Source organism: Cervus canadensis, chromosome 14 (assembly GCF_019320065.1).
Source record: "Cervus canadensis isolate Bull #8, Minnesota chromosome 14, ASM1932006v1, whole genome shotgun sequence".
NCBI lineage: Eukaryota > Metazoa > Chordata > Mammalia > Artiodactyla > Cervidae > Cervus > Cervus canadensis.
In genome coordinates this window covers 50,427,116-50,440,741 of record NC_057399.1, presented here as the reverse complement: position 1 = coordinate 50,440,741, position 13,626 = coordinate 50,427,116, and positions in this window count along the sequence as shown.

Below are 13,626 nucleotides of genomic sequence, written 5' to 3'. Positions count from 1 at the left end.
ATGGATGTGTGAGTTGGAATATAAAGAAAGCTGTGCACTGAAGAATTGATGCTTTTGAACTGTGGTATTGGAGAAGACTCTTGAGAGTCCCTTGGACTGCAAGGAGATCCAACCAGTCCATCCTAAAGGAAATCAGTCCTAAATATTCATTAGAAGGACTGATGCTGAAGCTGAAACTCCAATATTTTGGCCACCTGATGCAAAGAACTGACTCTGATGCTGGGAAAGATTGAAAGAAGGAGGAGAAGGGGACAACAGAGGATTAGATGGTTGGATTGCATCACTGACTTGATGGACATGAGTTTGAGCCAGCTTTGGGAGTTAGTGATGGACAGGGAAGCCTGGCGTGCTGCGCAAAGTTGAGACACTCGAGACTGAACTGAACTCTTGTACAGTGTCGTGAATCTCTGTCTGTAGTTCTTCAGGCATTGTGTCTATCAGATCTAATCCCTTGAATCTGTCACTTCCACTATATAGTCATAAGAGTGCCTGAACGGTCTAGTTTTTTTCCCTACTTTCTTCAGTTTAAGTCTCAATTTGGCAATAAGGAGTTCATGATCTGAGCCCCAGTCAGCTACTGGTCTTGTATTTCCTGACTGTACAGAGCTTCTCCCTCTTCGACTGCAAAGAATATAATCAAGCTCATTTCAGTATTGACCATCTGGTGATGACCATGTGTAGAGTTGTCTCTTGTGTTGGTGGAAGAGGGTGTTTGCTATGACCAGTGCGTTCTTTTGGCAAAACTGTTAGCCTTTGCCCTGCTTGATTTTGTACTCTGATGCCAAACTTGCCTGTTACTTCAGGTATCTCTTGTTTCCTGCTTTTGCAACCCAGTCCCCTATGATGAAAAGGGTATCTTTTTTGGGTATTTATTTCTAGAAGGTCTTACAGTCTTCATAGAACTGTTCAACTTCAGCTTCATCAGCATTAGTGGTTGGGATATAGACTAGGATTACATTGATATTGAATGGCTTGCCTTGGAAATGAACAGAGATCATTCTGTCATTTTTGAGATTGCACCCAAGTAATGCATTTTGGACCCTTTTGTTGATTGTGAGGGTTACTCCATTTCTTCTATGGGATTCTTGCCCACAGTAGTAGATATAATGGTCATCTCCCATTCTGTTCCATTTTCATTCATTGATTCCTAAAATGTCAATATTCACTTTGCCCATCTCATGTTTGACCACTTTGAATTTACTTTGATTTGTGGACCTAACATTCCAGGTTCCTATGCAATATTGTTCTTTACAGCATTGGACTTTTCCTTCCAACACCAGACACTTCCAAACAGAGGTCGTTTCCACTTTGGCTCAGCCTCCTCATTCCTTCTGGAGTTATTTCTCCACTCTTCTCCAGTAACATTTTGGGCACCTACTAACCTGGGAAGTATATCTTTCACTGTCATATCTTTTTGCCTTTTCATACTGTTTATGGGGTTCTTATGGTAAGAATGCTGAAGTTTGCCATTCCCTTCTCCAGTGCACCACATTTTGTCAGAATGCTTCTCCATAACCCGTCTGTCTTGAGTGGCCCTACACGACCTGGCTCACAGTTTCATTGGGTTAGACAAGGTTGTGATCCATGTGATCAGTTTGGTTTGTTTTCTTTAATTGTGGTTTTCATTCTCTATTCCCCTCTGATGGATGAGGATAAAAGGCTTGTGGAAGCTTCCTGAAAGAAGGGACTGGCTGTGGGTAAAACTGGGTCTTGCTCTGCTCTGATGGGCAGAGCCATGCTCAGTAATTCTTTAATCCAATTTTCTGCTGATGGGTGGGGCTGTGTTCCCTCCCTGTAGTTTGGTCAGAGGCCAGACTATGGTGGGGTAATGGTTATATAGGTGACTTCCTTCAAAAGTACTTAATGCCAGCACGCCATGGCTCCCAGGACTGTTGTAGTCAGTGCCCCCGACCCTGCAGCAGGCCACTGTCGGCCCACAGCTCCGCTGGAGACTCCCAGACACTCACAGGCAAGTCTGGCTCAGTCTCACGGGGGGTCACTGTTCCTTTCTCTTGGGTCCAGGTGCACACAAGGTTTTGTTGTGCCCTCCGAGAGTCTGTTTCCCTGGAGGTTCTCAGTCCTTTTGCCAGATACCCAGGCTGGGAAGTTTGTTGTGGGCCCTGGAAAGTTCCCACAACAGCAAGAGAACTTTTTTGGTGTAATTGTTCGCTGGCTTGGGGGTCCTCTGCTCATTTGCTTCATAGTGGAGCTAATGGCGACCTCCTCCAAGAGTACTGAAGCCACACTCTGTTCCTCCTACGTCTGCTGCAGCCAGAGCCCCTGTCCCCACGGCAGAGCACTGCTGACCCATGTCTCCCCAGGAAACACTCAAACACTCAGAGGCAGGTCTGGCTCAGCCTCTTGTGGGGATGAGTAATACTCCATTGTGTGTGCGTGTGTGTATATGTGTACACACCACATCTTTATCCATTCCTTCCTTCCTTGTTTCTTAAATGTTTCCTTATTATTTGGTTGTTCCAGGTCTTAGTTGTGGCCTGTGGGGTCTTCAGTCTTTATCGCATGCTGGGTAGTTTAGTTATGGTGTGTGGAATCTTCAGCTGTGGCATGCGAACTCTCAGTTGCAACATGTAGGATCTTGTTCCCTGACCAGGCCCCCTGCATTGGGAGCAAAGCGCCTTAGCCACTGAACCACCAGGGAAGTCCATATCCACTCCTCTGTTTATGGGCATTAAGATTGCTTCCATATTGTGGCTACTGTAAATAGTACTGCAATGAACATTGTAATGCATGTTTCTTTTTGAATTATGGTTTTCTCTCAGTATATACTTAGGACTGGGAGTGCTGGATTATATGGTAGCTCTATTTTTACTCTTTAAGGAACCTCTGTGATGTTCTTCATAGTGGCCATATCCAACTGACATTCCCCCCGAGAGTGTAGGAGGGTTCCCTTTCCTCCATATCCTCTTCAGCATTTATTGTTTGTAAATTTTTTGGTGAGCACCATTCTTATGGTATGAAGTGATGCCATGTTGTAGTTTTGATTTGCATTTCACTAATAATTAGTGATGTTGAGCATCTTTTCATTTGGTTTTTAGCCGTCTGTATGTCTTCTTTGTAGCAATGTCTATTTAGATACTCTGTTTTTTGATGGGGTTCTTTTTTTTTTTTTTTTAATATTGAGCTGCTTGAGCTGTTTGCACATTTGGACATTAATCCCTTGTTGGTTGCTTTGTTTTCAATTTTTCCCCGCCCATTTTGAGGGTTGTCTTTTTGTTTGTGGTTTCCTTTGCTGTGCAAAATTAAGTTTAATTATGTCCCATTTTCAATTTTTGTTTTTATTTTCATTACTCTAGGAGGTGGGGCATGAACAGTGTTGCTGTGGTTTATGTCAGTGCTCTGCCTGTGTTTTCCTCTAAGAGATCTATAGTATCAGGCCTTACATTTAGGTCTTTAATTGATTTTGAGTTTATTTTTGTGTATGATGTTAGAGAGTATTCTCATTTCATTCTTTTACATCTAGCTGTCCAGTTTTCCTAGCACCACCATTGAAGAGCCTTTTTCTCCTTTGTATATTCTTGCTTCCTTTGTCATAGATTAGGTGACCATAGGTGGGTGGGTTAATCTCTGGACTTTTTAACATGTTCCATTGATCTGTATTTCAGTCTTTGTGTCAATAGTATACTGTCTTGATGACTCCAGCTTTGTGGTATAATCAGGGAGCCTGATAACTCCAGTTCCATTTTTCTTTCTCAAGATTGCTTTGGCTATTCTGGATCTTTAGTGTTTCCATCCAAATTGTAAAATTTTTTGTCCTAGTTCTGTGAAGAATGCCATTGGTAACTTGATGGGGATTACATTGAATCTGTAAATTGCCTTGGGTAGTATAGTCATTTTTGCAATATTGATTTTTCCAATCCAAGAACATGGTATATTTTTCCTTCTGTTTGTGTTGTCTTAGATTTCTTTCATCAGCATCTTGTAGGTTTTGGAGTACAAATCTTTTGTCTCCTTAGGTAGGCATATTCCCAGGTGTTTTATTCTTTTGATATCTGTGGATTAATTTTGTATCCTGAAAGTTTACTCAAATTTATCACTGAACTCTGGTAGTTTTCTGGTAATGTGCTTAGGATTTTATATGTATAGTATCATGTCATCTGTAAACAGTGACAGTCTTACTTCTTCTTTTCCAATTTGGATTCCTTTTATTTCTTTTTCTTCTGTGATAGTCATGGCTAGGACTTCCAAAACTATTTTGTGTAATAGTGGTAATAGTGGGCACCCTTGTTTTGTTCCTGATCTTAGAGGAAATGCTTTAAGTTTTTCACCATTGAGAATAATGTTTGCCGTGGTTTTGTTGTATATGGCCTTTATTATTTTGAGGAATGTTCCCTCTATGCCCTCTTTCTAGAGAATTTTTCTTTTTTTGATTAGAAATTTGTGTTGAATTTTGTCAGATCCTTTCTTTGCTTCTGTTGAGATTATCATATGGTTTTTATCATTCAGTTTGTTAATATGGAGTATCACATTGATTTGCCTGTATTGAAGAATCCTTGCATCTCTGGGATAAACCTGACTTGATCATGGTGTATGGTCTGTTTAATGTGTTGTTAGATTCTGTTTGCTACTATTTTGTTAAGGATTTTTATATCCATGTTAATCAGTGATATTGGCCTATAATTTTCTTTTTTGTGTTATCTTTGTCTGGTTTTGGTGTCAGGAAGACTGTGGCCTCATAGAATGAGTTTGGAAGTGTTTCTTCCTCTGTAGTTTTGGCAAAGGGTGGTTGTTAACTCTTGTGTAAATGTTTGGTAAAATTTGCCTGTGAAGCCATCTGGTCCAGGACTTTGGTTTGTTGGAAAATTTTAATCACAGTTTCAATTTCAGTGTTTGTGATTGGTCTGCTCATATTTTCTGTTTCTTACTGGTTCAGTCTTGGAAAGTTGTACTTTTCTAAGAATTTGTCCGTTTCAAGCAGGTTGTCCATGTAATTGGCAGATAGTTGCTTGTCTCTTATGATGCTTTGTGTTTCTTTGGTGTCTTCTGTAACTACTCCTTTTTTCATTTCAAATTTTATTGATTTGAGTCCTCTTCCTTTTTTTCTTGATGAGAATTTTTTGTTGTTCAGTGGTTCAGTCGTGTCTGTCTCTTTGCAGCCCCGTGAACTGCAGCATGCCCCTCTTCCCTGTCCTTCACTATCTCCCTCAGTTTGAGCAAACTCATGTCCATTAAATATGTGATGCCATCCACAAATTCAGTGGATGGCATCAATGAATGCCAATCTCTGTTGTCTCATCCTCTTGTCATCCCCTTCTCCTCCTGCTTTCAGTCTTTCCCAACATCATGATCTTTTCCAGTGAGTCGGCTCTTCTCATCAGGTGGCCAAAGTATTGGAGCATCAGCTTCGGCATCAGTCCTTCCAATGAATATTCAGGACTGATTTCCTTTAGGATGGGCTGGTTTGATTCCCTTTTTGTCCAAGGGACTCTCAAGAGTCTTCTGCAGCTCCACAGTTGGAAAGCATCAATTCTTTGGCACTCAGCCTTCTTTATGGTCCAGCTCTCACATCAGTACATGACTACTGGAAAAACCATTGCTTTGACCATACGGACCTTTGTCAGCAAAATGATATCTTTGCTTTTTAATATGCTGTCTGGGTTGGTCATAGCTTTTATTCCAAGGAGCAAGCATCTTTTAATTTCATGGCTTCAGTCACCATCTGCAATGATTTTGGAGCCCAGGAATTTAAAGTCTGTCACTGTTTTCATTGTTTCCCCATCTATTTGCCATGAAGTGATGGGACCAGATGCTATGATCTTAGTTATTTGAATGTTGAGTTTTAAGCCAACTTTTTCACTCTCTCCTTTCACCTTCATCAAGAGGCTCTTTCTTTCCTCTTCGTTTTCTGCCATTAAGGTGGTGTCATCTGCATATCTGAAAATATTGATGTTTCTCATGGCAATCTTGATTCCATCTGGAAAAAATAATCCAGCCCAGGATTTCTCATGATGTGCTCTGCATTTAGGTTAAATAAGCAGGGTGACAATATACAGCCTTGAAGTACTCCTTTCCCAATTTGAAAACAGTCTGTTGTTCATGTCTGGTTAACTGTTGCTTTTTGGCCTGCATACAGGTTTCTCAGGAGGCAGGTAAGGTGATCTGGTATTCCCATCTCTTTAAGAATTTTCCAGTTTGTGGTGATCCACACAGCCAAAGGCTTTAGCATAGTCATTGAAGCAGAAGTAGATATTTTTCTGGAATACCCTTTCTTTTTCTGTGATCGAATAGATGTTGGCAATTTGATGTCTAGTTCCTCTGCCTTTTCTAAATCCAGCTTGAATGTCTGGAAGTTTATGGTTCATGTACTGTCGAAGCCTAGCTTGAAGGATTTTGAGCATTACCTTCCTAGCATATAAAATGAGTGCTATTGCCTGGTAGTTTGCACATTCTTTGGCATTGCCCTTCTTTGGGTTTGGAATAAAAACTGACCTTTTCCAGTCCTGTGGCCACTGCTGAGTTTTCCAAATTGCTGACATATTGCATGCAGCACTTTAACAGCATCATCTTTTAGGATTTGAAATATCTCAGCTGGAATTCCATTACCTCCACTAGCTTTGTTCGTAGTGATATTTCATAAGGCCCACTTGACTTCACATTCCAGGATGTCTGGCTCTAGATGAGTGATTACACCATCATGGTTACTTGGGTCATGAAGATCTATTTTGTATAGTTCTTCTGTGTATTCTTGCCACCTCTTCTTAATAGCTTCAGCTTCTGGTTAGGGCCATACCATTTCTGTTCTTTATTGTGCCCATCTTTGCATGAAATGTTCCCTTGGTATCTCTAATTTTCTTGAAGAGATCTCTCGTCTTTCCCATTCTATTGTTTTCCTCTATTTCTTTGAATTGTTCACTTAAGAAGGCTTTCTTATCTCTCCTTGCTGTTCTTTGGAACTGTGCCTTCAGATGGGTTTATCTTTCCTTTTCTCTGCCTTTCACTTCTTTTCTCAGCTGTTTGTAAGGCCTCATCAGACAACCATTTTGCCTTTCTTTTTCTTGGGGATGGTTTTGATTACTTCCTCCTGTATATGTTATGAACCTCTGTCCATAGTTCTGGCACTCCCCATCAGATCTAATCCCTTGAATCTATTTTTCACTTCCACTGTATAATAGTAAGGGATTTGATCTAGGTCATACCTGAATGGCCCTGTGATTTTCCCTACTTTCTTAAATTTAAGTCTGAATTTGGCAATAATGAGTTCATGATCTGAGCCACAGTCAGCTCCTGGTCTTGTTTTTGCTGACTATATAGAACTTCTCCATCTTTGATTGCAAAGAATATAATCAATCTGATTTCAGTATCACCATCTGGTGATGTCCATGTGTAGAGTTGTCTCTTGTGTTGTTGGAAGAGGGTATTTGCTGTGACCAGTGCATTCTCTTGGCAAAACTGTTATCCTTTGCCCTGCTTCATTTACTCCACGGCCAAACTTGCCTATTGATAAGTCTGGCTAAAGGTTTGTCAATTTTGTTTATCTTCTCAAAACCAGCCCTTATTTTCATTAATCTTTGCTATTGTTTTCTTCATTTCTCTTTATTTCTGCCATGATCTTTATTGTTTCTTTCCTTCTACATACTTTTTTGTTGTTGTTGTTGTTTTCCCTAATTGTCTTAAGTGTAAGGGTAGGTTGTTTATTTGAGATTTTTCTTGTTTCTTGCGGTAGGACTGTATTGCTATCAACTCTCCTCTTAGAACTGAATTGTTCATAGGTTTGTTTTTTTTTAAATGATGGCCCTTCTGACCTGTGTGATGTTGTATTTTACTATGGTTTTGTTTTCCCTTTCTCTAATAATTAGTTACTCTTTTTCAGGCACTGCTGGAAATGCTTTCTGTTCAATTTTAGCAACAACTCTAAAGGTGTGTAGTACCATTAAGGCCATTTTATATGTGAGGACAGGGAAGCTCATGGAGGTCAACTAACATGTGTAAGGTCAAATAACTAATGAGTGGTCAAGCCAGGATGCAAATGGAGGTGGAGGGTTCCAGGGCCTAAACTTTATGCTAGGATATGTCATTTGGTCTAGGCAATCCTCTGTGTCTTGTCCATGAGGGTGTTTTATAATAGGGTTTTTTGTTTGTTTTTTAAAAATCATTCTTATTTGGTCCAAATTATTTTATTAATACATAGTTTTCAGAGGTTTGCAGATTCAAAGACTAATTTTTTAAAAAAAATTTTATTGAAGTATAGTCGATTTACATGTAAATTTCTGTACAGCAAAGTAACTCAGTTATACATATACATATTATATATACACACACACACACATTCTCTTACATATCTTACATAATCTTTTTCATTATGATTTCTCATAGGATACTGAATATAGTTCCCCATGCTATAGTGGTACCTTTTCGTTTATCTGTTCTATATATAACAGTTCCCATTTGCTAATCCCAAACTCCTAATTCACCCATCTCCCAGCCTCCTTCACCCTTGGCAACCACAGGTCTGCTCTTAGTCTGTTTTTAGGTAAATTCATTTGTGTGATATTTTAGATTCCACATATAAGGGATATCATATGGTATTTACCTCAGACTAATTTTTTTTCATGGATTAAAAATTCTTCTGTCTAATCTATGGTCTCTAATGGGAATGATTCTGGATTTTGGTTCTAAATAATTGTATTTGGCCTATTATTTCATTCTAGATAATCTTACTGTATTTGGTGTCTTATTTTTTTTTTTTTCACTTTTTAGTTTGGGGGGACCCTCAGGAGGAGTCATATAGGAGTATAGTTATAGGTGATATTTTCTAAGGTAAAGTAAATTTATTGCTTATTTTTAATACTGACCGAAATAAAGTTTTATGTTTTCTGGGTATTTTTTGGGAAGTCACCTATATGCTATGCTGATATTCTGCATCGTTATGATCCCACCATTCATCCTTGCTATGGATGGAATCTATGTGTCCTCAGAATTCATATATTGAGGCCTCAATCTCTGATGCAATGGTATTTGGAGGTGGGGGCCTTTGGGAAATAATTAGCTTTAGTTCATGAGGGGAGTTCATGAGGGGAAGCTCTGTGATGGGATTAGAGCTCACTCTCCTTTTCTCTGCCATGTGAGGACACAGCAAGAAAGCAGTGCCCTTTAAGCCACCCAGTGTTTGGTATTTTTGTATAGCAGCCTGAGTTGACTTGGCACAGTCCTCTGTGGGTCTTCAGTAAGATGACTCATATCTGCCGTGGGCCCTGCAATGGTGTGACAGTCCTCACTGTAAGGCAGTCCCTTACCTTGGTTGCAGCCCAGTCACTGACTGATGGAAAAACCAAGCTCAAGTTTTCTTTCCGTAGATGTGTTTTTATGAATTACTTAGCTGGGCTTTGTCCTTGCCTTTATTAATTGCACTCACTGGAAAGAACTATGGAGTGCTGGCATTAAGAACCCTTTAAAAGACAAAGCAGTTGATTATTCTTATCATCAGAGTAGGTACTCATATCAGCACACTAAGTACTGCATAGAAATAGCTTGTTGGCAGAATTGCACTCTCAAGGGCGGATATCTTCAAGTCATCCTTAACTCTCCAGCAGAAAGGCAACCACATACAATGCTGTGAGTGGGAAAAATGTTGAACTGAAGGTAGAAGGATCTCATGTGAAATTGTGAGTGGCCTTCAATGATGGCTGTCAAAGAAGAGTCACAGTGCTTCACTTTTCTTTCTAATGATGGAACTGCTATCCTCAGGAAAGCCCAGTTCGCTTCCTGGCACAGGTATTAACTAATGGTTTGAATGAACATAATCTTTTTACCTCCTTGCCTTCATATGCACTGTTTCCTCTCTGAGGAAAGCCTACCCCTCATCCCCCAGCCCTACCCACACCTCGCTTCTAGAGAACTTCCTACGTGTGGCTTTCCTTACCTAAATAATAACAGTGATACTAGCTAGCCTTTATAGAGTACTTACTGTGCATCTGGTAGTGTAGAGGGTTGAATTGTGCGGCGGTGGGAATACCTGCTTCAGATCTTGCTGATAAGGAGTTGCATTGCCTACAGAGAATTAAAAAACATATTAAAAGGAAAAAACTGATTCTGCTTTTTTCTGACCAACCTATTTTGGCAGTTCTAAACAACGTCACTAATAAAACACCCCTCACCACGGGGGCAGACTTCTCAGCCCCCTTCATCCTTGGTACCCACTCTGTGCGCCCAGCACCTTCCTAAGCTTTTATATATATTAACTTCCATAATTTGTCCAAATTTTACAGCTGAGGGAACTGAAGCACAGAGATCGTGTGACTAACCTAAGTTTATGTGCGGTTTGGTCATACTGCCTAATCCAGCAGTATTGCATGATTTCACCTAACCACTAAGTACCTGCTTCGTGGAAGATCTAATACACATATGTTAATAGATCCCTCTGTGAAGACACCCTGAGCCACCCAGGGGGTAGTTAATAGCTCCCTACATGTGTCCCTCACCCCGTTTATATTTCTGTCGTATTACTCGCTGTGCTGCAGGGAGGAGACAGAGCTCCCTAAGCCTAGTCCAAGGGCTGCCTTCCAATAGAGGTTGAAAGAATGACTGAGTGAATGCAGTCTTTGGTCCCAGAGCTAGGGGATCTGCATATATTTATGTATATTACATGTATATCGTGGCAGATTGGTGGAAGGCTCTGGATTTTGGTTTGCATTCAAGAACAGCTTTCGGTTCTGACTCTGTTACAAATTATCTGTGAAGCCCAGAATCAGGAATTGAATACATGTGAATATTTGTTTGCTAGTTTGTAAAGTAGGAGGTAGGATATTCTGTCAGTGATTTTCAGTAGTGGTAACCTACCTTTAAACTAAACTCAAGTGGAGTTCTTTTTTTTTTTTTTTCCATCCCCTTGTTAACAGTCATTTTTGTAGGAAAAACTTTGTATTTATGTATAACATACTACAGAAAGCACACAAACGAGAAGTATACCGCTTACTGAATTATCACAGGGTCAGCACATCCATGTGACACCACCTGCATCAAGAAACAAAGTATTAGCAGTTTTCTGGTATGTGCCTTCTTAGACAATGAGAAGCTCCTCTTTCAACATCATAGACTTCCTGATAAATGGAAAAATTTAGCATATATTATTTGCTTTTTCTTACTGTCTTTGTGGGCTTCATCCATGCTGTTATAACCCCATTTGCCTTGCTGTGTAGTATTCCATTGTGTAAACAGACTGTAATTATCCATTCTACTATTTATGAATATTTTTATTTTTATTGAATTTTAGTATAGTTGATTTGCAATGTTTCAGCTGTTCACCCTGATATATAATTTTGAAGATTTTTTTCCATTATAGGTTATTATAAGATGTTGAATATAGTTCCATATGCTATATACAATAGATCCTTGTTTATCTATTTTTTAAAATTTGTGTTTCTATTGGAGTATGGTTGGTTAACGTTGTGTTAGTCTCAGGTGTATAGTAAAGTGATTCAGTTATACGTACACATATACCTATTCTTTTTCAATTTCTTTTCCCATTTAGGTTATTCTGGAATATTTAGCAGAGTTCCCTGTGCTGTGTAGTAAGTCCTTGCGGGTTACCTATTTTAAATATAGTAGTGTGTATATGTCAGCCCTAAACTCCCAATTTATCCCCTTCCCCACCTTTCCTCTTTGATAACCATCAGTTTGTTTTCTAAGTCTGTGAGTGTGTTTCTGTTTTTTAAATTAGTTTAATCATATCATTTTTTCAGACTCTGCATATAGGTGATACCATATGTTTATCCTTCTCTGACTTACTTCACTCAATATGGCAGGCTCTAGGTCCATCCATGTTGCTTCAAATCCATTATTTCATTTTTTAATGTCTCAGTAACATTCCATTGTATACATGTATTAATACCACATCTTTACCTATTCTTCCCTCAATGGCCATTTAGATTATCTTGGCTGTTGTAAACAGTGCTGCAGTGGACATTGCGGGTGAATGTATCCTGGATTGTTGGATCATATGGTAGCTCTAGTTTTAATTTTTTAAGGAACCTCCATACTGTTCTCCATAGTGACTGTGCCAGTTTACATTCAAACCAACAGTGTAGGAGGATTCAGTTTTCTTCACAGTCTGTCCAGCATTTGTTTGTATGTTTATAGAGGTTTGGTAATGGCCATTCTCACCGGTGTGTGGTGATACCTCACTGTAGTTTTGATTTGCATTCTCTAATAATTAGTGATGTTGAGCATCTTTTCATATGCCTCTTGGCCATCTGTATGCCTTCTTTGGAGAAATTTCTATTTAGGTTTTCTACCCAGTTTTTGATTGGATTGTTTGTTTTTTGGATCTTGAGCTGCATGAGCCATTTGTAGATTTTGGAGATTAATCCCTTGTCACTTGCACCATTTGCAAATATTTTCTCCATGCTGTAGGTTGTCTTTTCATTTTGTCTATGGTTTCTTTTGCTGTGCAAAAGCTTTTGAGTTTAATTAGGTCCCATTTGTTTATTTTTGTTTTTATCTCCATTACTGTGGGAGATAGCTTGAAAAAGATATTGCTGTGATTTATGTCAAGGAGTGTTCTGCCTATGTTTTCCTCTAAGGGTTTTATAGACTCATGTCTTACGTTAATCCATTTTTAGTTTATTTTTGTGTATGGTGTTAGGGAGTGTTCTAGTTTCATTCATTTACGTGTGGCTATCCAGTTTTTCCCAGCACCATTTACTGAAGCGACTATCTTTCCTTCATTGTATAGTCTTTGCCTGCTTTGTTGGTAGATCCATTGACCATAGGTATGTGGCGTTATCTCCAGACTCTCCATCCTGTTCCATTGATTTATATTTCTGTTTTTGTGGTTTTGAGTACATAGTCCCTGTGCTCATGCCCACAGTCCCTGTGTCCAGGACTCATCACAATCAGAGCACTCCTTTAAGAATCCTGACCTTGGAATCAGACGGCGAGTCATCCTATGAGACTTCGCACCTGACTGGGGCCGCTGAGGAGCGTGTCACTGCACGGGGAGGAGGTGTAGCTACCACATGGCGGAACAGTGTGGAGAGAACGCCCTGGGGGTATCCCCGGCTTCATTTATCCCAGAGGCCTACCACATCTTCCTATAAGTACTTATTTGGTCCATTAAATCCCTTCTTAGTTTAAGTTAGTTCAGGTTAGTACTCTGTTATAATCGAAACAAATCTTATGAGTATACACACATGATACAAACTAAAATATTTAAAATTGATAAATGTGGAGCTTCAGCGCTTCATTGCCTCACTTCTTAGCAGCCCCTTTTAAAAGCAACAGTGTTATTTAAGATCTGAATGCAGTTTTTGAGGAACGTTGAGGGGGGTGAGTTTTGTCAGTTTAAGAAAAAGAATTAGAATCTGAAACATTGCTGTATGAGAGGCACAATCCTCTGGACGCCTGCCTGGCACTTTCTTCAATGCTGTCCTCAATTCCACTCTAAATAATCCTCTCTCTTGACTCTGCATCCCTGAGCCTGAGTCACAGGGCATTACATTTGAAAGGTGTAAACCCTGTATTCTGGTTTCAAGTACATTTGCCTTCCACGTAGAAGGAACTCAACAAATATTTGATACCAAAATCAGCCCTTACGGCTTAGCTGAAGACCCTTATTTGTGGATGATGGCCTACCACATGTCTACACAGCAGTCTACTCCAGAATCTTTAATT